At 34.3% G+C, this 26,275-nt stretch overlaps 1 long non-coding RNA gene across 1 annotated transcript in view; it reads left to right on the forward strand.

Moving 5' to 3' along the window:
* The window catches only part of LOC141374846 (uncharacterized), a 101,428-nt gene extending 94,024 nt beyond the window's left edge, over nt 1–7,404 (forward strand). The window contains exon 4 of the long non-coding RNA XR_012381991.1: nt 7,374–7,404. This is a non-coding gene — a long non-coding RNA (uncharacterized lncRNA). The remainder of the gene's footprint in view (nt 1–7,373) is intronic.
* Nucleotides 7,405–26,275: the final 18,871 nt, after the last annotated feature.

Genomic DNA, 26,275 nt, shown 5'->3' on the forward strand with positions numbered 1-26,275 from the left:
AGTGATGGGTTAAAATAAAAGAAATCAGTGCAGGAGGCCAGAAATGTCTGTCAGGAGTTATCTGAATATAGAGGGGGCTGTACCAAGCTTTACTATTTCTATGTATTGGAATTCAGGATGGTTTCTGATGAAACTTATTCAAGAAAATGGTTTATGAAGGAACTAAGTTGTTATAAAAATTACAGTGATTATGCAAGAGAACAATGACCAAGACTTCAGGGACCAAATAAAAAAAGACCCAAAAGAAGAATGAAATAGAATTACATTAGGAAGTCCAAAAACGTCAGAAGGTACTGTTTTTCCTATGGTTATAGAAAAGACAGAAATTAGTTAATTTGTCCAGATCACCAGAATGAATTAAGACACACTCAAAGTGTCTGTCAGGCTTTCACGGACAATACTCTATGTTGTGGCATTAGTAGGCAAACAGTCCTAATGGTGTGTTATGTGAAGAACAGGGGACCTGACTTTCCTGTCATTTCCCCTGCATCACTGCGTATCTATTCTGGGGAAGAAGAGCCTGCCACATCATCGGGAACTATGTATTTATGTGGAAAGTGTGTAGAAACAAGGAGGGAAGGACAAGTGGGCTGTGTAATCAGATTTGAAAAGTCTGAACATTTCCAGAGTAGCTGTAGACACCCTGCAATGAAATAAAAAATAGGAACAAGGTAGTCAGCAAAACTATTTTTCAGGGTAAAACCCTTTTTCTTTTTTCTTAATAGAAAACAGAGCAATGATAATAAAAAGAGTTTTAGTGTGAAGTTGGACTCTCAAAAATTATATTACTTGATTTAGAAAGTTGTTCTGTAAAAAAAACATAATTCCTTGGATAGAGGAATTTTCATTTTGAAAACTTTTATTCCAGTTAGTTTATTTTTAAAATTCACTTTTTAGCATGCTGATCCTATGCGGTATTTGAGTTGTAACTAAGTTTCACGTACTGGCTAAGTTAAATTTTAAAATTTTAAATAAGTATATTTCTTTAAAGGAAACATTGGATAGACTCAAAACACTTATTTTCATATAAAATTATTTAAGAAATAAGCAGATAAAGGAGACTTTACTTTTTTAATGTTTCAAGTTTTCATTTAAATTTTAGTTAGTTAACATATAGTGTAATATTGGTTTCCAGAGTAGTATTTAGTGATTCATCACTTAGATATAACATCCAGTTCTCCACGTAAGTGGCCTCCTTAATGCCCATCACCCATTTAGCCCATTCCTCACCCACCTCCCCTCCAGCCACCCTCAGCTTGTTCTCTATAGTTAAGAGTCTCTTATGGTTTGCCAAGGAAACTTTTTTAAATTGCCATGTTTTATCTCAAATTATTAACAGGCAAGTACACAGAATAAAGTTTGCTTATATACAGTTTTTCAGCATAAGTTAATTTCACTAATAATTTGAGGAATGTAAGTTCAAGCAATCAAATACTTTAAGCTTTATTTCAAAATGCAATCTTCAATATGAAAAAGTTAAAATATGAATACATGATATCAGAATATGAGTTTATGCAAGATGATAGCAAGGAAAGGATTTTTCAAATCAGTTCCTAAATCTTGAAGAAAAAGTTTTTCTCTGATACACAGGATCTCAACTATAAATTAGAATCAAATTTACAGAGAATAAAATCTACTTCTTTTTTTTTTTTTAAAGATTTTATTTATTTATTTGACAGAGACAGAGAGAGACAGTGAGAGAGGGAACACAAGCAGGGGGAGTGGGGGAGGGAGAAGCAGGCTTCCCGCTAAGCGGGAAGCCTGATCCGGGGCTCGATCCGGGGCTCGATCCCAGGACCCTGGGATTGTGACCTGAGCCAAAGGCAGACGCTTAACGACTGAGCCACCTGGGCGCCCCTAAAATCTACTTCTTGATACAATGTATAAAATGAATAGTAATGCTGTCAAGTATTGCTATAGATCTAGATTTTTGTGATTTAATATTTGGTTTTGCTTTTTTTAAGAACATAGATGATACAATTGCATTATAGCATTTCAGAGTAATTTATTTTCTAAAGAAGGGTCTCTAACCACTCTCTTAAAAAATGTTTCAGTCCTTTGCAGTTTTGTTCCCCAGAAGTTCTTCCAAATATTTAACGTGCTACATATTTAAATATGTTGGTCCTCATCTTTTAAATATACTTAGGATATATCATTAAATTCTGTACATTTGGTTTCTCTGATGATTTCCACCATCTTTACTTTAGGTAATATTTACTTCTTAACCTTCATTAGTTCCATCGATATTCTTCTTCCATTTCTGTTTGACATTAAAAATTTTAATCTGTAAGTGGTTTCCTCCTTTCATATAAGGCTATACTCTCTTTATACATAAGTGCACTTCAAATGACCAATTAAATTAAGAACTCATTCTAGGAAATTGGGTGGAACTATTTTATTGAGTGGGAGGTTAATATCATGTCCTTGTTGAGAAAATGTCAGAGTTGAGCACATTCTTTTACTACCCTTATTTTGGTCAGCAGCTCAGCATGCAAATCCAAGTTTTGTTAATGAATATCTGCAGGTGATGGGTAAAGAAACATTGGCACTGGTATAGAAAAGAGGCAAAATTAATCTTCACTGCTATTACCAGGAAAGTACTACCTTCCATATAACAGGAATGGAAGTGATGAATACGGTGATTTATTTACTCATTCAAAAACATTTATTTAACACTTACAGAAAGTGTCTGGTTTGGTGATTCTACATTGTACACAGTTTATATGAATCTTATGTAATAATATAATACAATGTGCTATAAATATAATGCTCAGATAATTTCAAGCTTTATGGGACTTTAAAGACATTTTAGTTCAATCCTTGTTTAAGCAATTGAGTAACAAATACTTGGCCATCTCAAATAATACTTATTTCAAAGGCAGAGAAAGAGGTAAAACTGGTTTTGTCTTTTAGTTACAGCTGATCTTGCTTAATAATCTCAAGCTCACTTTCCAACTCTGCATTTGTTTTCATCAGGTTCTACTAAGATTTTTTAACAGTGTACTTTTGGGTTTGTTTCTCTCTTTGATTTTATCTGTTTAACTACTCACTGTTACTCCATTTCTCTCTACATTATAAACTCTTTTGTCACTTTAAATTTGTTAGTAAAACAACACTCTTTTTAAGGACCTAAACATTTTAGACAAGTCCTTAGTTCAATATTTTTGTTTTATTAGTGATGCTGTATCTTCTGTTAGAGAAATTATGCATCAAATTGCAAAAAAAAAAGAAGTTTTATAAAATCACTATTGATTATTCCATGGAGGCTTTACTAAGAGCTGACATCAGTTTGAATAAAGAGCTTAAAACTGGCTAAAGAACTCTACAGTCACCTACCCTCAATAACCCCAGATTTTATCATACAGGTATTGAACGATCAGTGCCTATTCTTAATAATCATATATTTTGCTCATCCATATGAATTTTTAACAATAATGGATGATTGAGTGAAGTCCTTATTAAAAAACATAAGAAGAAATGCAATTTTGAATGAAATGATAGCCAGGAAAGAAAGATGGTACTCCCATTGTGTCTATCAAGCAAAATTAGGTAATACTGTCAACATTTAAAAATAATGGCCATAGCAGTTTGTGAAAGTGGACTGTCAGTGTAAGCTTAACCAAAGCGTTGAACTAGAAAACTCTGTGCAATTATGTTGACGATGTTGATTATTCAAGCAATGAAAATGTTTCTTTGTTAAAGAACTGCACCACCTAGAGTTAATCCAACCCACCTTGTTTTGCATTTCCAACGATCATTTAACATTAATATTGTATGACTTTTATCCTTATGCTTTGGTTAAATACAGACGCTTCTGAATCCTTAATCAGGTGTCAGATTAATTCTGAGAAGCTTCTATGAATGATAACAGTAGCCTCATTTGTTTTCCTTATTGGACCATTTGGTCTTTGGCAAAATATTCTCTTCTATTAATCATTAGGAAATTTTAACTTTCCTGGCGGAGTTGGTTTAGAATATATAAATCATAAATATACAAGGGCATTTTGTGTAAAAGTGTACAGCTGCAGGAGGAAGAATCTCAAAGGAAGCAAAAGAATTCTCAGAAAAAGGGACAACAAGAGCGTTGAGAACCATGCATTATTCAGCATGTATAAAGCAGTACCTGCATGAAAGGAGCTCATCAACCAGGGACCCGTTATTACAAGGCACACCAAAATAATGTGTCTCAAAATACAAGAAAGGTAGCCCTAGTATAGAATATCTCATGGGGTTAGTTTGTCCAATTTTCATTTCTGGAAGTTCAACGATCCAGAACATTTACCAATAAAGCTTTGAGACTCATATTTTTAATATGAGTTGAATAAATTAGTTAAAAGTGGTGTTCGTAAGCCGATTTTACATGGGTATATAATTCATAAGATATCTATTTAAATTTAATGAAATTCTAAAATGATTTTTGTTACTCTCTGTGTTATGTAATTGATTTCCTCAAGAACGTGTATTAAATAAAAAAAGAACATCTATTAAATATATTACACTTAATATGTATCAAATATATATTGATCGTCTAATAAATTACAGGAACAACAGCAATAAAATATAATGATAATAATAATAATGTAGTTTATATTTATTGATTATTTCAACTGCCAGATACTCTTCTTAAGAGCTCAAATGTATTAACATATTTAAACTTTTTAAACACATTTTTATCCTAACAACAACTTTATGGAGACAAGTGCTATTATATTCCTTCTTTTACAGATAAGGAAAGTGAGATACATAAAGGTTAAGTAACATTTGTATGACTAGCATATGATAGTTAAGATATCTTCCCAAACTAATTCATGTAATGAATTGCCATGCTCTCTCTCGCTCTCTCTCCCTCCCTCCTTCCCTCATCCCCTCCCTTTCTATCTCTCCCCTGCCACACACACATATTCCTATACATCTTCTCCTGAAGGCAAAGAGCAATTCAACATACAACTTCCTCTTAAAATTTTCAGAGTTTTGGGCGCCTGGGTGGCTCAGTCGGTTAAACGACTGCCTTCGGCTCAGGTCATGATCCTGGAGTCCCGGGATCGAGTCCCGCATCGGGCTCCCTGCTCAGCGGGGAGTCTGCTTCTCCCTCTGACCCTCTTCCCTCTCCTGCTCTCTATCTCTCATTCTCTCCCTCTCAAATAAATAAGTAAAATCTTAAAAAAAAACATTTAAAAAAATTTTCAGAGTTTTTTAAAGGTAAAAAATAAATTAAAGAAATAACGACTCTCATGAACAAACATTAAGGAAAATTTAATTGTTATTAATTCAATCAGTAATTACAATTATATTGGTTCATTTCTATGCTTTAGTGCATGAGAGAGAGGAAGAGAGGAGGAGGGGAGAGAGAATGAGAGAGACTCAGAAGGTGATTAATTCAGATTTCCTTCAGTCTAGAAATGTTACTCTTTCATATAATTATCATAGACCATTTAATATGTTGTAGATGCATTGATGTAATTGGGTCTAAGGATCCGAAATACACTAAATAATCTCTTTAAAAGTATCCTCATTCTCAGTTCCTTTGCTGGAACTTCTTCCTCTAAAGGACATTCTTGGTCTCAGTCCTTAGCTTTTCTCTTTTCCTCTTTATTTTTCCCCAACATCCTATTTTCAGTTTCTCTCCGAGTGAACCCACTCAGGTCTCTGACAATTCCATCTACATACTGCCAAATCATTATGTGTCTTCATTCCCTACTTGTGCTGGAGCTCTAGATTAATACACTTATACTTAGTATAGCAACTTCAACCTTCACTTAGATTTCCTATAAAACTTCTCAAACTCAACACCTCTAATTTGAAAATATTAATTCCCTCACACCTCCCTGCAATAATTTTCTCTAGCCTTCCCAATATCATATTTATAACAATATATGGATATTTTTATCCCCAAACCCTAGCAGTCACCCTTAATAATTGCATTTCCCTGATCTCTCCTCATCCAAGTTAATTGCAATACTATTGATCTTATCTCCAAAGGATAATCCTTTACCCCAACACTTCTGCCACCACCCTAGTCCAATATACTCTTTCTTCTTCCCTGAATTTCTATAATTACCATCTAACTGATTTCCTTGCTTCACCTCTGTCCCACAAAGGAATAGCAGGATGCATTTCAAAGGGATTCAATGAGTATCCAGCTCCCTGCCCAGAGTCTTTTTTTTTAATTTAAATTCATATTATGATACATCATTAGTTTTAGATGTAGTGTTCAATAATTCATCAGTTGCACATAACACCCAGTGCTCATCATATCATGTGCCCTCCTTAATGCCCATCACCCAGTAACCCCTTCTTCCCACCACCTCCCCTTCTGCAACCCTTAGGTTGTTTCCTAGAGTCAAGAGTCTCATTGTTTGGCTCCCTCTCTGATTTCTTCCCATTCAGTTTTCCCGCCCTTCCCCTATGATCCTCTGTGCTCTTTCTTATATTCCATATATGAGTGAAACCGTATGATAATTGTCTTTCTCTGATTGACTTATTTCACTTAGCGTAATGTCCTCCAGTTCCATCCACGTTGATGTAAATGGTAGGTATTCAACCTTTCTTGATGAAATCCCAATAGTTCATTTTTGCCCTTGCTTCCCTTGCTTTGGACAATGTTTCTAAGAAGTTGCTGCAGCTGAGGTCGAGGAGGTTGCTGCCTGTGTTCTCTTCTCCTCAAGGATTTTGATGGATTCTTGTCTCACATTTAGGTTTTTCATCCATTTTGAGTCTATTTTTGTGTGTGGTATAAGGAAATGGTCCAGTTTGATTCTTCTGCATGTGGCTGTCCAATTTTCCCAACACTATTTATTGATATTGGATATGCTTTCCTGCTTTGTTGAAGATTAGTTGACCCTAGAGTTGAGAGTTATTTAGACTTTATTTTAACTTATATTGCTTTGTTATTCTATTTTTTTAAAGTTTTATTTTATTTATTTGAGAGGGAGAAAGCACAAGCAGGGGAAGAGGCAGAAGGAGAGGGACAAGCAGACTCCCACCAAACGTGGAGCCCGACATGGGGCTCCATCCCAGGACTCCGGGATCATGACCTGAGCTGAAGGCAGACACTTAACTTACTGAGCCACCCAGCTGCCCCTTGATTATTAGTCTAAACAGTACCATTCATGCCTTTTAATCATTATCCTAGGATTTCAAAATGGCATTTCTTTATGAGTTTTTATTCCATACAAAAATATCTTCCCAATGTATAGCATAAGTTAAGGAATCTGAATTAAATTTGTAACAAATGATATTTAAGAAATGTAATTATGAGTAATAGCAATCATCCAAAGATTTGTAGTAATGAAATTAAATTTAAAATAATATTTAATTATATTTTTCTTCAAAGAAATTTCAAAAAATGAACGAACCACTTTGTTTCATTTTAGATGATTTGTAATGATGATGCTGATGCTGATGATAATGATAACAATTAAAGACCCCTTGAGAATTTAAGATCTTTATGCCAGTTTGATCTTTGCAGGAAATACAAATGGTAAGACTTTTTGTGTTTTAATCTCCCTTGACTTGGAAATATTTTTCAGGTAAATATCTCCAAAGTCCAATCCAAAGATGTTGGGAAGTCTCTGAAAGTTAAATAAGGCATTGAATCTAGAACTTATAAAGACAGCATGGAAGAAATTAAAGAACATTTTTTATAAAATTAAAATGATCATTTCATTAAAATAATCAGCCTATGTTTTAAGGGAAAATGTTAATTAAAAAATTATTTATTGGGCGCCTGGGTGGCTCAGATGGTTAAGCGTCTGCCTTCGGCTCAGGTCATGATCCCAGGGTCCTGGGATCGAGTCCCGCATCGGGCTCCCTGCTCCTTGGGAGCCTGCTTCTCCCTCTGCTTCTCTTTCTCTCTCTGTCTGTCATGAATAAATAAATAAAATCCGTAAAAAAATTATTTATTTCCTTGTCAGAGAGAGAGAGAGAGAAAGCACAAGCAGGGGGAGCAGCAGAAGCAGGGTCCCCACTGAGCAAGAAGCCCGATGTGGGACTGGATCCCGGGACCCTGGAATCATGACCTGAGCCAAAGGCAGATGCTTAACTGACTGAGCCACCCAGGCGTCCCGAAAATATTACTTTTTAAGTGACCAATTAAAATATATATCAGCATTCTTCACATTATTTTTCAATGCATTAGGCACATATTCATATATGTGGTGTTAGGCTTGTCATAGTAATTTATATCATGATGTATAAGCTATAGTCTTAGGCCTCAAAACATACAAGTTAGTAAAACAAAATCTATAGTGATATCTATATGTATGTATCTCTCTCTATATGTATCTATTTAATGTCATCAGCACCATATGAGGGTTACAAACTCATTGTTTTGCAAGAGAAGGCTGATAGCTGTCATTTCTAGGGAGAATGAATAGTGATTTCCTCATGGATTTAATCCTTTAAGAAAGGTTGGATTTTTAACAGATAGATGGATCTGCATTTTAAACCCAGAAAGGGCCATGAACAAAGACTAATAGCACTGATATGCTCTTGTATGTTTATTGTTTATGAAATTGACTGAGGACCTTTGAAGATAATAGATATTTAGTAACAGGAAAGAAACAAAAACACAGAATTTAACTTTGTTATACAGAAATATGTTGCAAAGAGTAGAAGGAAGATGATGATATACCATTTACCTTGTTTTTTTGAAGGCCAAGACAGAAACTGAGATTGTTGAAATGAATCAGTATGATTTTAAAAGATAAACTGGAGGAGGAGAAATTACCCACTGTAATCAAAAAGAAGAGCAAGGCTACAATTACTATCATGAACATAGTCTAGAAAAATCTTTTTTTAAAAAAACTAAATTTAGATATAATTAACTTATAATATTAGTTTCAGGTATACAACATAATAATTCAATATTTGTATATATTGCAAAATGATCATCACAATAAGTCTAGTTAACATCCATCACCATAAATTGTTATCAAGGACTTTTCCTTGCAATCCTTATAGCGACTGTAATTTATACCTGACTGTTAACATTTCATGTATCTTTTTTCTCATATTATTGCTATTTGTCCGTATGCATTAGTCTTTTTCACAGAGTCTATAAACATTTTAAGGTTAGAACTATGTAGCTTTGTTTTTTTAGATTCCCTACTGTTGTTATCACTATGCTGAGGCTGCATTAGAAGAGTTCCAACCTTTAGATAGGAGATTTGAATAATTTACCTCGGTTCATTTACATCCTACATGCTCAGTAAACTTGATGCTTGATGATTGATCTCATAACACACTCTCTGCTTCTTCGCAATAATAAACATCAAAGAAATTTTAAATCCAAAATATATTCCCTTTGATATTTTATAAATGTAAGTGAAAATGAAAAATAGATATAGATATTTTTGACATTTCTATTAAAGAGACATTTCTATAAAGGTGCTGCATTCAAATCTTTAAAATATGCTCATCATGAGTTGTAATTCAGAATGCTTTAGTCCTCCTTCATGATATGATATTATAGGTAGTTGTTTAAGTTTAAAGTTGCTGTTATTTCTACATTTATATAAAAGCTACAGATTACAACTTTAATAGGGAGCATATTAAAGTAAATTTAATGGTAGCTCTTCCAGAGAATTCTTTTTCTTGTCATGGCTTGTATTTATTTATACAAATATACAAAAAGTCATTTCAGGAATACAGATTTCCATGTACAGTTAGATGGTCTAATGATGTCTGGTTTTTAAATATGCACATAATATTAAACAACAGGGATAGGAGAGTATGAACCTTGTAGAAAATGGAATTGTATACTATAATGTCCAAAAATAGTTTTCAGACCATTACATCATGTAAATTATTAAGGAAAATTATATATACTTATTTTAAATTATTACGCTTTTTATTAGGATTTTAGATCTTTACTAAAAATGATTTAGAAATGCTATTTCTCTCTAAATGCCACATAAAACATCAATTATAGGTACTAATGTCACACATTAATTTTCAAACTGGAGCGTCTAGATTCAACATTTATAGATTTTGTTTGCTTTTTATTTTAAGTAATATATATAATATTTGAATGTTCATATGGGTGACTATGAAAAGTGTCCATTTTATACAAAGAAAAAAGTTTTAACTCATGTAATCAACAAATGCTTTTCAAACTCTTTAGTGGCTGGTTTCAGTCTTACAACTCATCTCTAAAGGACAGTTGGAACTCATATTGGCAGGCTTCGTAGCATGGTGTTAAGAGCTCATGATTTGGATTCAGACTGCTAAGAACTGAAGCCCAAAACACTCCAACTGTGATCCTGGGCAATTTATTCACTCTTTCCCTGTATTTAGGTTTCTTCTTTACAGAATAAGGATAATGATAGTAGCTACACTGGTGATATGCTTATTTTTTTTTTAATGATGTACCAAATGTTCAACAAATACTTATTATTATTGTATTTATTGGCATTTTTAAATTTTCTTTTTTTTAATGTTTTATTTATTTATTTGTCAGAGAGAGAGCACAAGAAGAAAGAGCTGCAAGCAGAGGCAGAGGGAGAAGCAGGCTTCCCGCTGAGCGGGAGCCCGATGCGGGGCTCGACCCAAGACCCCGGCATCATGACCTTAGCTGAAGGCAGACGTTTAACCGACTGAGCCACCCAGGCGCCCCGGCATTTTTAAATTTTCAATAAGCTATATTTGATCAAGCAATAAGTTGTCATTCATAACTTAGACTCTTGGGGCACATCCTTATCAACTAATATTTAATGAGATAACTGATTATTTTAGAACATATAGTGTTTTATCACATTGAGATTTTCATGAACCTTTTTACATTTTTGTAAATTTTACTTGACCTTATTGATAGAAATCTTTCTGGAAAAAAGTAAATTTATTTTTTCTTTGTTGTAACTGTCTCATATAAATTTAATTTGGTTGCTTCTTTAGTAAACATAATTTTTTTTCAAAGACTACTTAACAAAAGCTCCAAATAAATATGAATTACTAAACAAAACATACTATTCAAAGGTATCCTGACTAGGTCATTATGACCAGTGTAGATACTTTTTCTCTATTTTTTTTTATAACTAGCAATAATTATAATCAAGAAGTTAAGACATTTTTATAAATGCTGACAGAAGTGCTCACTTAAAAAAATGCAAGATTTATGAATACATGTGTATACCCAAAAGGTAGTTTGGTCTGAAATAGATGACACTCAACTACTTCCTGCTAGAAGTAAGAAAATGTGTTAATTGCATTTAATATAGTTTATTACACTGTAGTCAACACAGGCCATCTGTCCACACAGCTGCCTCTTGGTGGTTTCAGCAAAGTGAGTGTATGTATTTTAAGGGGAAGCACAATTGAAAGAGTAAAATAGTCCACATTGATTGACTTTGTGTTACAAGACTACGTGCTATTTTTTTTTTTTTTAAGTATACCAAGTAAATACAATGTAAACCAGATTTTCTCTTGGGGTAAGAAGTGGCTTTGTTAGGAATGCGTCTTGATAAACTACTTGATTGAGAAATAACTGTGAGGGTTTGCATTGACTAAAAACTTAAACTACTTTGCTTAATATATATAAGTAGAAATGTGGGTCTGCGGTTGAGGAAAGGGGAGAGAAGCAGGGAGAGAGGGACTAGAGGAGAATGCGACAACATTGCAGGGACCTAGAAATTGTGCTGGGAAAATGAGTTGGAGTACTAATCCCCCCTCACCCCTCGCTGCGTACCAATCATCTTTTATTGGGTGTTAATTCTCAATCAGAATATGCAAGGATTCATGGATGTGAGGCAAAAGTCGAGGTCAGGAACGCAGAATGTGCTTACTCACTGGGCCCTCCTCAGTGGTACTTGAGTGGTTGCTCATGTCTCCTTTTAAGAGTGACAGTAGTTGGTAAGTCCATAAACGGCCAGGACCATAGAAATCGCAGCAACGCCCCCTTTCTTCACATTGACGTACTTGTAATACCACTCACTAGTAACCACTTTGAAACACTCCAGAAATGCCTTTGGGATGTAATCCTGCATCAGTATCCAGCTTGTCAGCTCTCCTAGTTTGACAGCCAGGAGCTACTCCTCCTCCACACTGGTATGGATGACATCATCTTGGAGTCCTGGGTGTCCGCTCCGCCAGCCGCAGGAGAACTTGAGTTGGGGTACTTTTAAAAACAAGAATGTTCGCTACGCAATCAATTATTAGCATTTCTGTGATGTATTCCAGGTCACTTAAGGTTTAGTAAATTCCACTAGTCATACAAAAAATTATCATGTATTAAAGAAATTGTCATGAATATTATGTTTTTGCTTGGTAAAGATCAAAGACAATGCTGTATTGATTTGGTGGTTGTGTTCAGGGAAGCACCAAAGGCAAAAGCATTGGGTGATGAAGTCAAACCTAAACTGGACCAACTTGGGTGAAAAACTTCTAGAAAGATAGAGATAATCATTCAATCCTTTTACCCCCTCTGAGTTCACAGATACCTTGAGATAAGGATGCAACTTTCCTCAAGCAGATGAACCTTAACTAATTATAATTGAATTTTTATAAATATAATTATATATAAATATATATGATATAAATATAAATATAGATATATTGATTTTCATATAATTAATTTTATTGTAATTAGCATAGGCTTATTTTATGGGCAAAAGTGGCCTCAGCAGGTAACTCTGTTGTGTTGCTTTTTGAGGAATGACACTAAAAGGTAAGTTCATTAATTTCAATCAAAATATAATGAGTGCTTTTCTGTGCCAGATGATTTTTAAGTCACTGTATATATCACAGTGAATACAGGAAACAAATCCGTGCCCATGTGATGATTACATTCTAATGGTGAGAAGAGCCAAAGAAAAAACTATATGAGTCAAATATGCAATATGTTAGTTGATAATAAGTATTATGAAGTAAATAAAGTTGGGAAGGGAGTATTAGGGAAAGGACATAATTTTAATTTGAGCAAAGACCAAAGGAAACTAAAACACAAATCAGACAGCGGTCTGTGTAAAGAGTCCCAGAGGCAGGAATGTGTAAAGACTCGGAGGCTCAATTTGACCTGGCTGTTCAAGAAAGAACAAAGAGGTCTGGAATCACAAATTATGATAATGCCTTGATGTCAATTTTCTCTTGATGGAAGTATCACCAAATTTGTAAGCACTAGCCTAACGAATCAATGATAGATTTATTTCATAAACATAAATATTGGATAATATTTCAAATTGTTCTGTTTGAAACATTCGTAACCCTTAACCTATGCAAGATCACATACTACCCTGGAATGTTATTTTAATATTACTCTTTTTAACCCTACTCCATTAGCAAAGTAACTAGGTATTATTTTGGACTTCTGTGTTATTTGATGTCATGGTTAGACAGGAGGACGAAACAAAATAAGTAAAGTATTTCTGGAGCTCTTTATTTATTCTCTTTTATCAGAATAAAACTCATAGGGTGTCAGAAGTACCAGAGAAAAGAAACAGGAAATACCTTATAAAATACATATTCATTCATTTCTTCATTTAAAAATATTTATTGAGAAACTGCTGTATGCCAGTAGTGTGTTAAGCACTGGAATTATGGTACTATAAACAGACATGATTTTGTTCTTAAGAAGATGATAGAAAATTCATGCAGTATGCAAATGATACCAAGAGAATCTGGAAAAAAAGCAAACAAACATGTTTTATGGAAGCATGTAGTGACAAGGGACTCCTCTTGTCTCGGAGATCTGAGAAGTCCTCACAAAATAGAAGATATTAAAACTGTCTTATGGGAAGTATTATTTTGGTCAAAGATAGAGTGATTGAAGATACCAAATGATACTGATAATGGCAGTATTTCCAGTTTTAAACGTTGGCGTCAAGATTGGGCAAAGTGTATATGACATCTGATATGTACAGTTTGGGCATGGTGGGTAAAAATACAGATTGAAGTTCATAAGAGAATGGAGGAGAGGAAGTGGAGACCAGACCTACACATAAATCAAAGCCTACTGACAACTCCTTTAAGGGGTTTTGTGATGGGTGGTGATGAAAGATGAGACAGGAAGTGAAGATGGTATTAAAAGTATTTTTTATAAGATTGGAATTATGTGTTTCTATGTTTATAACCATTCTTTTAAATTGATGCTAGAACATAAAGTTGATATGATTCACCCAGTGAATTTCCTTTTATAGAGGAGAGGGGAAAGGATTTAATATAGAAGTGAAAGAGTTGGCCTTTGATAATGTCAATAACTATTCATCCAGAAGGCAGAGTATGTGTTTCCCATGCAAGGAGATTCATATACTCAGTAGATAAGAATTTTTCTTCTCATGTCTTCCGTTTCTCAGTGGGGAAAAAAAGAAAAGCAGGATTACCAGTTAACTAGCAATTAGATTAGAAGGGGATCTTGGTGATTTAAGGAGAGAGAGTACATGAAATAACTGTTGAGTTGAATGGTCTCCTTGAGGATAACAGTCATTAATTTAAATTAAAACCTTCAGGTAGCCATGTTCAGGGACTGGGTTTGGAGGTGGCCTATGGGTGGGGTTTAGGTTAAAGTAAATGTTGGAGTTTCATCAGGTGCATATGATGAAGGGAGAGATTTGCAGGGAAGTTGAGGGTGTATTCAAAGGAGTAGGTAAATGATGGGACATAGAATTCAACCTGTGTTAAGGGAGACGTAAAGACATCAGAGGCTCTGGACATTACAAATGTAGCTGGGTCAATGGATAAAACATTCCAGTGGTGTCCAAGAGTTATTAGACATGGAGAAAAAAAAAAAAAAGAGTGAGCTGGAAAGATAGAGGTGGTGTCCAGAGAATCGTGTTGCTATTGAGATTATAATAGCCAGATATTGATATTGACAAGAGTAGGTAACGAACAAGGGATTAGGTAATGGTCACTGGAGGAGAGAGGGTGAAGGAATTGTGAAGCCAGAGTATCAGATACCTTGTCTACCTTGACTTTGATATTATTATGACTTAGCATAGAACTAATGTTGCAGAAAGTTTAAATGTTTCTGCCACAACCCACATCCAGTGCCAAGTCTGTGGGCCAAAGTTATCACACATTTAAAGTTTGAGAATCGGGGTGCCTGGGAGGCTCAATTGGTTAAGCATGCTTGTTTATTTGTTTTAAAGAATTTATTTATTTATTTGACAGAGACAGGGAGAGCAGGAACACAAGCAGGGGGAGTGGGAGAGGGAGAAGCAGGCTTCCCACTGAGCAGGGAGCCCGATGTGGGACTCGATCCCAGGACCCTGGGATCATGACCTGAGCCGAAGGCAGATGCTTAACGACTGAGCCACCCAGGCGCCCAAGCATATGGTTTTGACACAGGTCATAATTTCCAGGGTCCTGGGATCAAGCCCCTTTAGGGCTCCATGCTCAGTGCAGAGGCTGCTTGTCCCTCTCCCTCCCCCTCTGCTCCTCCCCCTCTGCTCCACCCCCCCCAAATGCATGCTTGCACTCTCTTCCTACCAAATTAATAATTAAAATCTTTAAAAATATAAAATAAAATAAAATTTGAGAATCATTTCAGATCATTTTGTCTCCAAAACTGCTAAAATCTGAGGTGGCCATGAGGCATTTCAAGGACATGTGTCTCAGTAGGTGTGACATAGTCTCACTTGCCATAGATAAACAGCAGTTTTCCTTAGTGAATGTTCAGGAAATCACTTGGTTGGCAGTTTCCCTCCATATGCAGAACAGTAAATTGATGTGCATGCACTTTAAATTTATTAAACCTTTGCCCTCTGACTCTGGGTTTGTTTTACCCAGTTAGAGTTCAGCATTTGTTTCAAGTGTATTCACTCACCGCTGGCAGAACAGGCAAGAGGACCCAATGGTACATTTCTGTGCAGCCAGGGAGTGGCCTGGTGATCCCACTTGGCAGATAGATGGTGGCCTAAATTCAGGATGCCATCATGTCTTCTGGGAGCCATCAGTAGTTTTCTAAACTTTTCAAATGCTCATTTTATAAGAGCTTTGATAATCTGTGAACTTTGCATCATTGGAGAAATGCAGCATTTAAGGTAACTCATGTCATCTTTAACATCCAGTGTGTTTAGACCTCTGAAGTAAGAAATAATTTTATACCAGTTTATATCTATATATGAGAAATGCCCTATTGAGAAAACTTCTTACTTAATAAAAGCTTATTTTAGTTTACTAGAGTCCTATATAATGTGTGGTATTAACAAATTACAAAGAAAGGGGCTTCACACTCATTCTCTAGTCTTAGGATAATATGAAACTAGTCAGAGTTTCTACATATTATCTACCCATCATGTCCTAAGGGCTATTTCCCTCATAGGTCATCTAGGCACTGGGGTAAACAAAGCAGATTAAAAACCAGGAGATAACTTTGTGCATAATTGTTATGACTACTCCTGGATGATTTTTATTTTTGCAAAAATATTCTGATAGGATCAACAAGAATACATCTTTGAAACTAGTAGTGAAATGGAATTAAATAAAATAAATTGAGGCATGAGAACATTTCTGTTATAAAGGCAGAATTAGTGATTAGTGTAATCCTAACATGAAACAAACTCTTCTATATTAAAATCACACTATCTTCTCTTTTCCAGAGACAGGTTCTCCAGGCATATATGTCTGGATGTTTTGTTGCTCTAAATATTTTTTTTTTCTACTAAAAACAGTCTACAAAAGTATTTTATGTATCAATAATTCTGCAAGTGAGTTTATCTGCATATAGTTACCGTATACTTCTCAAAATAGAATTGATAGATTAAGGGATAGGATGTTCCATGTTGATAAAAATGGATACAGTTTCTTGGTAGTTTGTGTCAATTTGTGCTCCTAATAATAATGTACAACAATAAAGAGTTTCACACAAATTATCAAAGATATATATTAATTAATTTATTCTCTTTTCCAATCTGAGTTCTGAAAATGACATAGTATTGATTGTTACATATATGTATTTTGTTATGCTAGAGGTCACATATTTTAAATTTTTCTTTTCCTTTTTTGTGTTCTGCCTGTTCATGACTTTCACCATTTGATCTATTAATATTTTCTTTCTTTATCAAAGGAATATGTATATTGCAGGACTTATTCCTTTGTCATTTATTGCAAATGTGCCTTTTTTATTGAGTTTATTTACAGAAAAATTTAACCTTGCTAGTACTTAAAAAGATATATTAATATATTCACCTGTCATTTTCCTTTTGATTGCCAAATTTTAATCATGTTAATAAAAGCCTTCTCTAGTCTAATGTATCATATTTAAAGATCTTCATAATTTTTGTAGTACTTTTACAGTAAACTGTTTTTTAAAAACATAAATATTGATTCTACCTGTCTTTTATCTTGGTTGTAATGGAAAATGTAAACGTTTTTTATTTTAAATGACCACACAATTGTTAGAAAAAAATTCATTATATAATTAATCATTTCCTTACTAATATGAAGAACTACATTTGTCATTTGACAAAAGGCTCTACTATTTCCCATTGATTTGTGTATTCCTGTCATGGTATATAGATAGACATAAATACAGATATTTTACTATTACACATCTGAATAATTTTTGTTCAATTTTCTGGTCATTCTGAATATTTGTTCTGCAATATGAAATTTAGGAAAGTTTAGTCAAGTTTCAGAAATATTCCTTTGATATTTTGATTGGATTGCTTTGAGTTTTAGACTTACTGGATGAGACTTGACAACTTTATTACATCATGTCTTCCTATCCAAGGTAAGTTTGGGTTTCCGTGTATGAAGTTCTCCTTTGTGTCACTCCTTAGAAACAAACATTTTTTCATACTGGACTTTTATAGCTTTTATTAATGAATTTGCTAGTGTTTTCTTTTCAGTTATTTGGCTACTGAAATTGCTACCTACTCTTACATTATATTATCTAGATAGCTGCTGTTTTTACGTGGTCACAGTAGCCATACCCATAGTTTTGTAACCAGCCATTTAACTGAATTTTAATATTGTGCCCATAGTATTTTAGTATTAAATTATCTTTGAATTTTCCACAACTCTATCACCTGTTGATATTAACATTTTTTTCTTTTCAAAATATATGCCTATTTTTTTTTCCTTTTGTCAAGTTTCTTTAGACAAACTTACAAGATAAACCTTAATGAGAGTGGTGTGTGCTTACTTACAATGCTCATAAATATGTTTAGAACATTTTTAGTGGATATATATTAACCATGCTCTTAGAATAACCTTGTTAAAAGATTAAGATTCACAGGTAATGGGGTCATAAAAATTATATATGTTTGTGAAAAACTTCCAACATCAAAACTGAGTTTTTTATTTGTTTTATGACTAACCTTGTTTTTGACTGAGATGACTTGCTCTGGAGCTAACTGACACAATTCAGATTCTAAATTCCAACAAAGCCCACTCCGGTAGTAGAAACCACACTGGGGGACTTGCGATGCTGTGTGTGTGGCAACACCTCTGCACCCTACCCCTCACCCCCTCCCTCATTGCCACATAAAGAGGGCATTAGAGGAGGCAGTTATCTTCTTTGTGGGAGACAAGAGTTCCAGATTTTAATAATGTCCTTCCACATTCATCTGCATGGTTTGGTTTCTACCACAGAGCTTCAAGATTCCATAGGCACCAATTGAAACAGAGACTGTTTTAGTCATCCAATGAAACTTGGTCTGGAGAACGGCCAGAATTTCATAACACGCAATGGAGGAGAGCCAAGGCCAGGGTGAGAGATGCCAGGGGACAGCGTGCACTCTCTTGCTGGCATGGATGGGGTTCTGGCTTATACTTGGGCTATGGAAAGTATAGCTGAAGTAGGCATGACTCCAGCCTGCTTGCCAGTGCCCTTCACAGCCGCCCATGGCGCAGGCTTGCTGGTATGAGGTGAGGGGAGGAAAAGGCTACAGCAAGCAGCTGCTACAAGCAAGGTGGACAGAGCTCCAAGAGGGGTGTCAGGAAGCTACGGCTGCAGGAGCCTAGCGGTGTACCAGCAAGAGTCTCAGGACAGATCCAAACTCATCAGCAACTGTTGGGAGTTAATAACCTTCGTAAGCGTAGCACCCACCGTCATTTTCCCTTGCACCTCCCACGGTTGAGTGTAAGACTCAGGCGAAACTTGTGCCTAGAAAAGTGGGGCCAGGAGTAAGAGGAAGGGAAATATCTCAGTGAAGCAAGGGAACTCTAATATTGAGATCAGAAATGATACAGTGACTAAAATTTTCATAATTGAATTATGTTACAAAATCACCAGATAAAGTAAATTTACCACAAAGGATGAGATATGCTAATTATTAGCATAAAAATTTCCCCACAACTATCAAACCATATGGTCCTAGCACATGATGTTGATATCATTTATTAACAAAAACAACAATATTTTATGTTTATACACAATTCATTCCTGATACATATGTCAAAGTCTGGTTCTCCAACTTAAAACAATATATTTTTTTAAAATTGTTATTGTCTGGAAGCTACTCCATAATGATTTCATTATAATCTTAGATTTGAGGACCAAAGCCTAACAACTATTTTCTTGTTTGTTTGTTTGTTTGCTATACAGCTTTCTGGGTGATTCTCACATGTAAATGATGCCAGGAACCACTGCTCTAACACAGGACTTCTCATACTTTCATGTGTATATGAATTACCAAGCTGTCTCGTCAAAATTGCAGATTCTGTCTAAGTTGGTCTATCAAGCTGCCTACTGATGCTAAAGCTACTCGTACAAGGCTACACTCTTATTAGAAGACTCCATAGTGCATTTTAAATGGATAATTGGAATTATCTATTTTGAGAAATTTTATTTAAATTCACTTTTGATATATCTGTACCTTGTGTTATGGGTGTGTGCGTGTGGGGTTGTGTGGGGGTGTGGGTGTGGGTGTGAGAGAGAGAGACCATGCATTGCATTGAGAACTTACTGTCATTTTCACACGGCAACTTTCTTGCAAATTATCATCTCTTCACTATTTACTTTTTCTTTTTCATTTGTAATGTTTCAGTTTGGTGTATTTAGAGTATTTTTTCTTAAACATTAGCTAATGGCATATGTGTGTTATATTTTTAATGAAGAATTTACATGGTTCTTTGTAAAAATATACATTTTAGCATTTTATTATTTTTCTAATGTATTAAAATTATTCTTACATTATTTCTTCTGTTTCCCTGACATTAATTTTATTATTATTTTCTATCATTTTTATTCAATATGCAAAACTTTCCTCTTCTTGTATAGGAAGTTGTCTTTAAATCTTTAAATCTATCTCTAGCTATCATTAGCCAAACACTATCTTCAGCCATCTTCTGCCATAACGACGAGTTGGGGGAAATTAGCATGTTCATTGCAGTAATTATCTGTGTTCTCCAGTTTGTGTTTGAATTTTTCTCTTAATTCAATTGCTATTTTCTTCTTAAATTTTATTGCTTTTTTGTTGTTTTCTTTTTACTATTAAGCACATTTTTTCCATTTTCATAAGGAAATGTGATTTTACTTTCTGTAAATGTTGACATTTTCTATTTGTCCTGATATATGGGTAAAATTTACAATATTTCCATGCACTCTTAAAAAGAATAATAGTTTCTGTTTTCACATCATACAGGTTTAAATTAATCTATTAGATCAGACTTATCATTTTGATTGCATTCTCTATACCTTTTAAAAATTTTTATCCAATTGCTCTGTTATTTCACTTATATTTTATAGTTCTCCATTTCTTACAGGGTTTGAATTTTCATGTGATAGTTTCTGGTTACCGTATATTCATGATTATTATTAGTACCCCTTTTACTTTTTCTTATCTATTGCTTTTGCTTTGAAATCAAACTGCTTTGTTTTCTTTCCATGCATTTGTCATATTTTTGGCCAAACATTTAATTTCCATCATTTTGAGTGACTTTGTGTTATATATGTCTGTAATATTACAAATATTATTATTCTATTTTTAAGATTTAACTGGATACATTCACCCTATGTACATTTATTTTTTTTTAAGATTTTATTTATTTATTTGAGGGAGAGAGAGAGAAAGAAACAGCATGAGAGGGGAGAGGGTCAGAGGGAGAAGCAGACTCCCCGCTGAGCCAGGAGCCTGATGTGGGACTCGATCCCACGATTCCGGGATCATGACCTGAGCCGAAGGCAGTCGCTTAACCAACTGAGCCACCAAGGCACCCCTGTACATTTATTTATATAAGAGTTTTATAGGAATGACCATTTTGTTTTTACTTGTTTTTAATGTTTTTCTTTCATATTTTTTTTTTGCTTTTCTGCTTATTTTTTTTCTTTTTTATCTTTTCTGTTTATCTTCATGGTAGCAATAATGTACTTCTGAAGATTTATAGATTTTTTGGATACCAATTACTGTATTTATTAGCTTTTATGTCTACTATTTTTATTCAGATATAATTAATATACAGTGTTATGTTAATGTCAAGTTAAAATATGATTCAACAATTCTATACATTTATCAGTGCTCATCAACATAAAATTGTATGCTTTGTGTGTGTGTGTGTGTGTGTGTGTGTGTGTGTGTGTGTGTGTGTGTTAGGAGTAGAATTCAGTGATTCATCACTTACATATAACACCCAGTGCTCATCACAATAAGTGCCCTCCTTAATACCCATCACCCACTTAAAACCCCCACTCACCTACCCTGCAGCACCTTTCAGTTCGTTCTCCCTAGTTAAGAGTTTATTTTATGGTTTGCCTTTCTCTTTTTTTTTCCTTTCCCCTATGTTCATCTATTTTTTTCTTAAATTCCACATATGAGTGAAATCATATGGTATTTGTCTTTCTGACTGACATTTCTCTTAGCATAATACACTCTAGCTCTATTCATGTCACTGCAAAGAACAAGATTTTCATTACATCCATTTTGAATTTATTTTGTTTTATGGGTTAAGAAAGTGGTCTAGTTTCATTCTTTTGCATGTTGCTATCAGTTTTCCCAACACTATTTGTTGAAGAGACTGTCTTTTTTCCATTGGATATTCTTTCTTCCTTTGTCAAAGATTAGTTGACCATCTAGTTGAGGGTCCATTTCTGGGCTCTCTCTTCTGATCCATTGATCTGTCTGTTTTTGTGTCAGTACCATACTGTCTTGATAACTACAGCTTTGTAATATAGCTTGAAGTCCAGAACTGTGATGCCTCCAGGTTTGTTTTTCTTCTTCACAATCACTTTGGTTATTCAGTCTTTTGTGATTCCATATAAATTTTAGGATTTTTTTGTTCTACCTCTGTGAAAAACGCTGGTGGTAGTTTGATAAGGATTGCATTAAATATGTAGATTGCTTTGAGTAGTATAGACATTTTAACAATATTTGTTCTTCCAATCCATGAGTGTGGAATGGTTTTCTATTTCTTTTTTATCTTCAATTTCATTAATCAGTGTTCTACAATTTTCAGAGTACAGATATTTTACCTCTTAGTTATGTTTATTCCCAGGTATCTTACAGTTTTTGGTGCAATTGTAAATGGGATCAATTCCTTGATTTCTCTTTTTGCTGCTTCATTATAGGTGTATAGAAATGCAACAGATTTCTAGGGGTGCCTGGGTGGTACAGTTGGTTGAGGATCTGATCCTTGGTTTTGGCTCAGGTCGTGATCTCAGGGTTGTGAGATTGAGCCCAGTGTTGGGCTCCACACTCAGTGCAGAGTCTCCTTGGGATTCTCTCTCCTTCTCCCTCTGTTCTCTCTCTCTCTCAAATAAATAAATAAATCTTAAAGAGAAAAAAATGCGAAGGTTTTCTGTACCCTGATTTTGTATCCTGTGACTTTACTGTATCAGTTCTAGTAATTTTTTGGTGGAATCTTCCCAGTTTTCTACACAATATCATGTTATCTGTGAATAGTGAAAATTTGACTCCCTTGCCAATTTGGATACCTTCTATTTTTTGTTGTTGTTGTTGTCTGATTGCTGAGGTTAGGACTTCAGTTTTCCAACTGAAAATATTTTGCATTTTAAAATAAAAATTATTTTATTTTGCCTGAATTAGAATACTTGTATAAATGAAATCATGTAATAGGTATTCTTCTATGCCTTACTTTTAATTCATATCCTGTTTTGGAGATTCATATTTATTAGGTATAGCACTAGCACGTTCATTTTCACTGATGTATAATATTTCATTATTTGACCATATAGCAACTCGTTCTTTTACTCTGTTGCTCAAAAACATTTCAGTTGTTTCTAGTTATAAGCAATTATGAAACAAATGCAGTTTTAAATATTCTTGTACATGCTTTTCACTGCACAAGTTCATCCAACTCACTCTGGTGTATATCACAATATTTTTATTATAGGGTAAATATAGTTTTTATTTTACTAGGGATTTATTTCCCAACATATTTTCATCAGTTTATATCACCAGAGTTCTTGTAGCTCCACATTTTCCCCACAATTGATACGGTCAGAAGTAATTTTAGACATTCTGGTAGGCATAGTTTCTAATAACTAGTTTTTATTAACTATGAATTTAAGCATATTTTAATATACTTATTGGCAATTTGAGTAAATATTTTAGCAAACTTTCTTTTGTTCTTTTTTTCTTGTTCTTGTTCTTCTTGTCTTCTTGTTTTTGTTCTTCTTCTGTTTTTGTAATGTCTCTCTTTATCCCCTTTTATTTTATTTTATTTTTTTAAAGATTTTATTTATTTATTTGACAGAGAGAGACACAGCGAGAGAGGGAACACAAGTGGGGGGGGTGGGGGAGGGAGAAGCAGGCTTCCCAAGGAGCAGGGAGCCTGATGTGGGGCTCAGTCCCAGGACCCTGGGATCATGACCTGAGCCGAAGGCAGACACAACAATGGAGCCACCCAGGTGCCCCTTTATCCTCAATTTAAAAGAGATTTTTTGTATTTTCTGTATACAAGTCCTTTGATATCTATCAGAATTATAAATAGAAACTTACATATTGTGGCTTATTTTCTCATGTTCTTTTTTTTAAGATTTTATTTATTTATTTGAGAGAGAATGAGAGATAGAGAACACAAGAGGGAAGAGGGTCAGAGGGAGAAGCAGACTCCCTGCTGAGCAGGGAGCCCGATATGGGACTCGATCCCAGGACTCCAGGATCACGACCTGAGCCGAAGGCAGTCACTTAACCAACTGAGCCACCCAGGCGCCCCATTATTTTCTCATGTTCTTGAAGGTACCTTTCAATAGGTACAACTTCTTAATTTTCACTATTCTATTTTCTTTAATGGTTGGTATGATTTACACATTGTTTAAAAATCTGTTTATACTCTGTGGTCCTAAAAATATTCTTAAGGATTATATTTTCAAATTTTCACTTTATATTCATTTACCCATTTATTTAATTTGCTTTTTTCTACTTAGTTTTATCACCTATTTACACTTAATATTTTAATATAGTGGAGGTAAGCATCCATATTTCATCATTTATACATTAATACCTTATTTTCCAACACCAGTCATGGAAAGAGCAGTGTTTTCCACTTTATTAAGGATCCATCTTGTTATAAATAACTTCTCAAGTATCATTACATAATGATTATATTTATATTTTAGTTCTGTTTCTCTATTTGCTAGACATGCACCAATACTAGGGTGACTGACTTACTATAGCTCTATCATAAATCTTGATAATGAAAAGTTTTCGACCTTACTGCTCTTATCTTGACTGTATGAGGCCATGTTATTTTTCTTGTGAACCTGAAAATCAATTTGTGGGGATTTCAAATATCCTATTGGGATTTTGAATATTAAATGTGTATCAACAATATAGTTGACAAATTTTACAACACATACATAATCATCTATGACTATGATAGAAGCTTCATTTATTTAAGGCTTTTAATGTCTTTCAATGAAATATTTAGGTCTTTTGGGGAACCTGGGTCGCTCAGTCTGTTAAGTGTCTGCCTTCGGCTCAGGTCATGATCCCAGGGTCCTGGGATCAAGTCCCACATTGGGCTCCCTGCTCAGTGGAGAACCTGCTTCTCCCTCTCCCTCTGCCTGCCTCTCTGCCTACTTGTACTCTCTCTCTCTCTGTCAAATAAATAAATAAATAAAATCTTTAAAAAAAAGAAATATTTAGGTCTTTTGTAATTTCTCTCAATAAAATAAGCTGAAACAGTGTTATAAATTTTTCATATATGCCTTTAATATATTTTTTATATTTATTCCTAAACATTTTCTTTGTCATATACCATTTTATTTATTTAATGCCTCTTTTTCTGTTTTAGTTGGTATGTGAAAATGAAATATTGGATATATTGATTTGTGTCAATAAACCTTGATAAACTCTTAGTAATTCTTCAAAATTTATCTTTAACCCCCTGAATTTTCTACACACATAATCATATCCCCTTCCTTTATAATGATTATAGATATATATCTTTTTCTTTTCTTTTGAATTAAAACTTCTGGCTTAGTGTTGAAAAAAATGTGATCTTAGTGAATCTCTTTACCTTTTTCTCAATTTCATAGGGAAAGTATTGATTTATTGACTGACTGAGTACAAAATGATGATTCAATATATGTCTACCTTGTGAAAATAACCACAATTAAGTTAATTAATATGCCATCACCTCATTTAATAGCTCACAATTAAGTGTGATGGTGATTACAATTTTTGGTAGATATCATTATTAGTTTAACTAAGTTGACTTCTATTTTTAGTTTACCAATGGGGTATATTTGTTTTTAAATGTATAAATTTATGTTCATGAAAGATACTAGACTTTAATTTTGCTAGTCAAAAGTGTTCTTAGTGGATTTTTTTTTGTCAAAGTTTTACTGGCCTTATAAAATGAGTGAGAGAATATAACATGTAATTTATTCTCTCTAGGTTTTTATGTACTATTAGAATTCTATTTTCTGAGTGTTCAGTGAAATTCACTAGTAAAGAGAAGTAAATTTGAAGTATTTTTTTCTCATGCAATTTATTTCCCCCTGTTCTGTTCAGGCATGCTATTTATTTTACAAATAGTTTTGGTAGTGATATTAATTAAAATGTATTGAAGTACATTAGTTAAGGTATCACAGCTATTTAATAATTAACTATCAGGGGACACATGGGTGCCTCAGTCGTTAAGCTTCTGCCTTGGCTCAGGTCATGATCCCAGGGTCCTGGGATGGAGCCCCGCATCAGGCTCCCTACTCCAAGGGAAGCCTGCTTCTCCTTCCCCTACTCCCCCTGCTTGTGTTCCCTTTCTCACTGTGTCTCTCTCTGTCAAATAAATAAATAAAGTCTTAAAAAATAATTAAATATCAGAATCTCAGTATATCAATAAAATGTAAGTTAATTTCATTTTTGTGTAAAATTGTGAATGGACATCATTTGTTGCCAGGTGTTTGTCTTCTAATCAGTGACTTCACAGACGCTGGGCC

The sequence above is a fragment of the Callorhinus ursinus genome, unplaced genomic scaffold, assembly GCF_003265705.2.
Source record: "Callorhinus ursinus isolate GAN/ISIS: 27379988/994484 unplaced genomic scaffold, GSC_fseal_2.0 scaffold22, whole genome shotgun sequence".
NCBI classification, from domain to species: domain Eukaryota; kingdom Metazoa; phylum Chordata; class Mammalia; order Carnivora; family Otariidae; genus Callorhinus; species Callorhinus ursinus.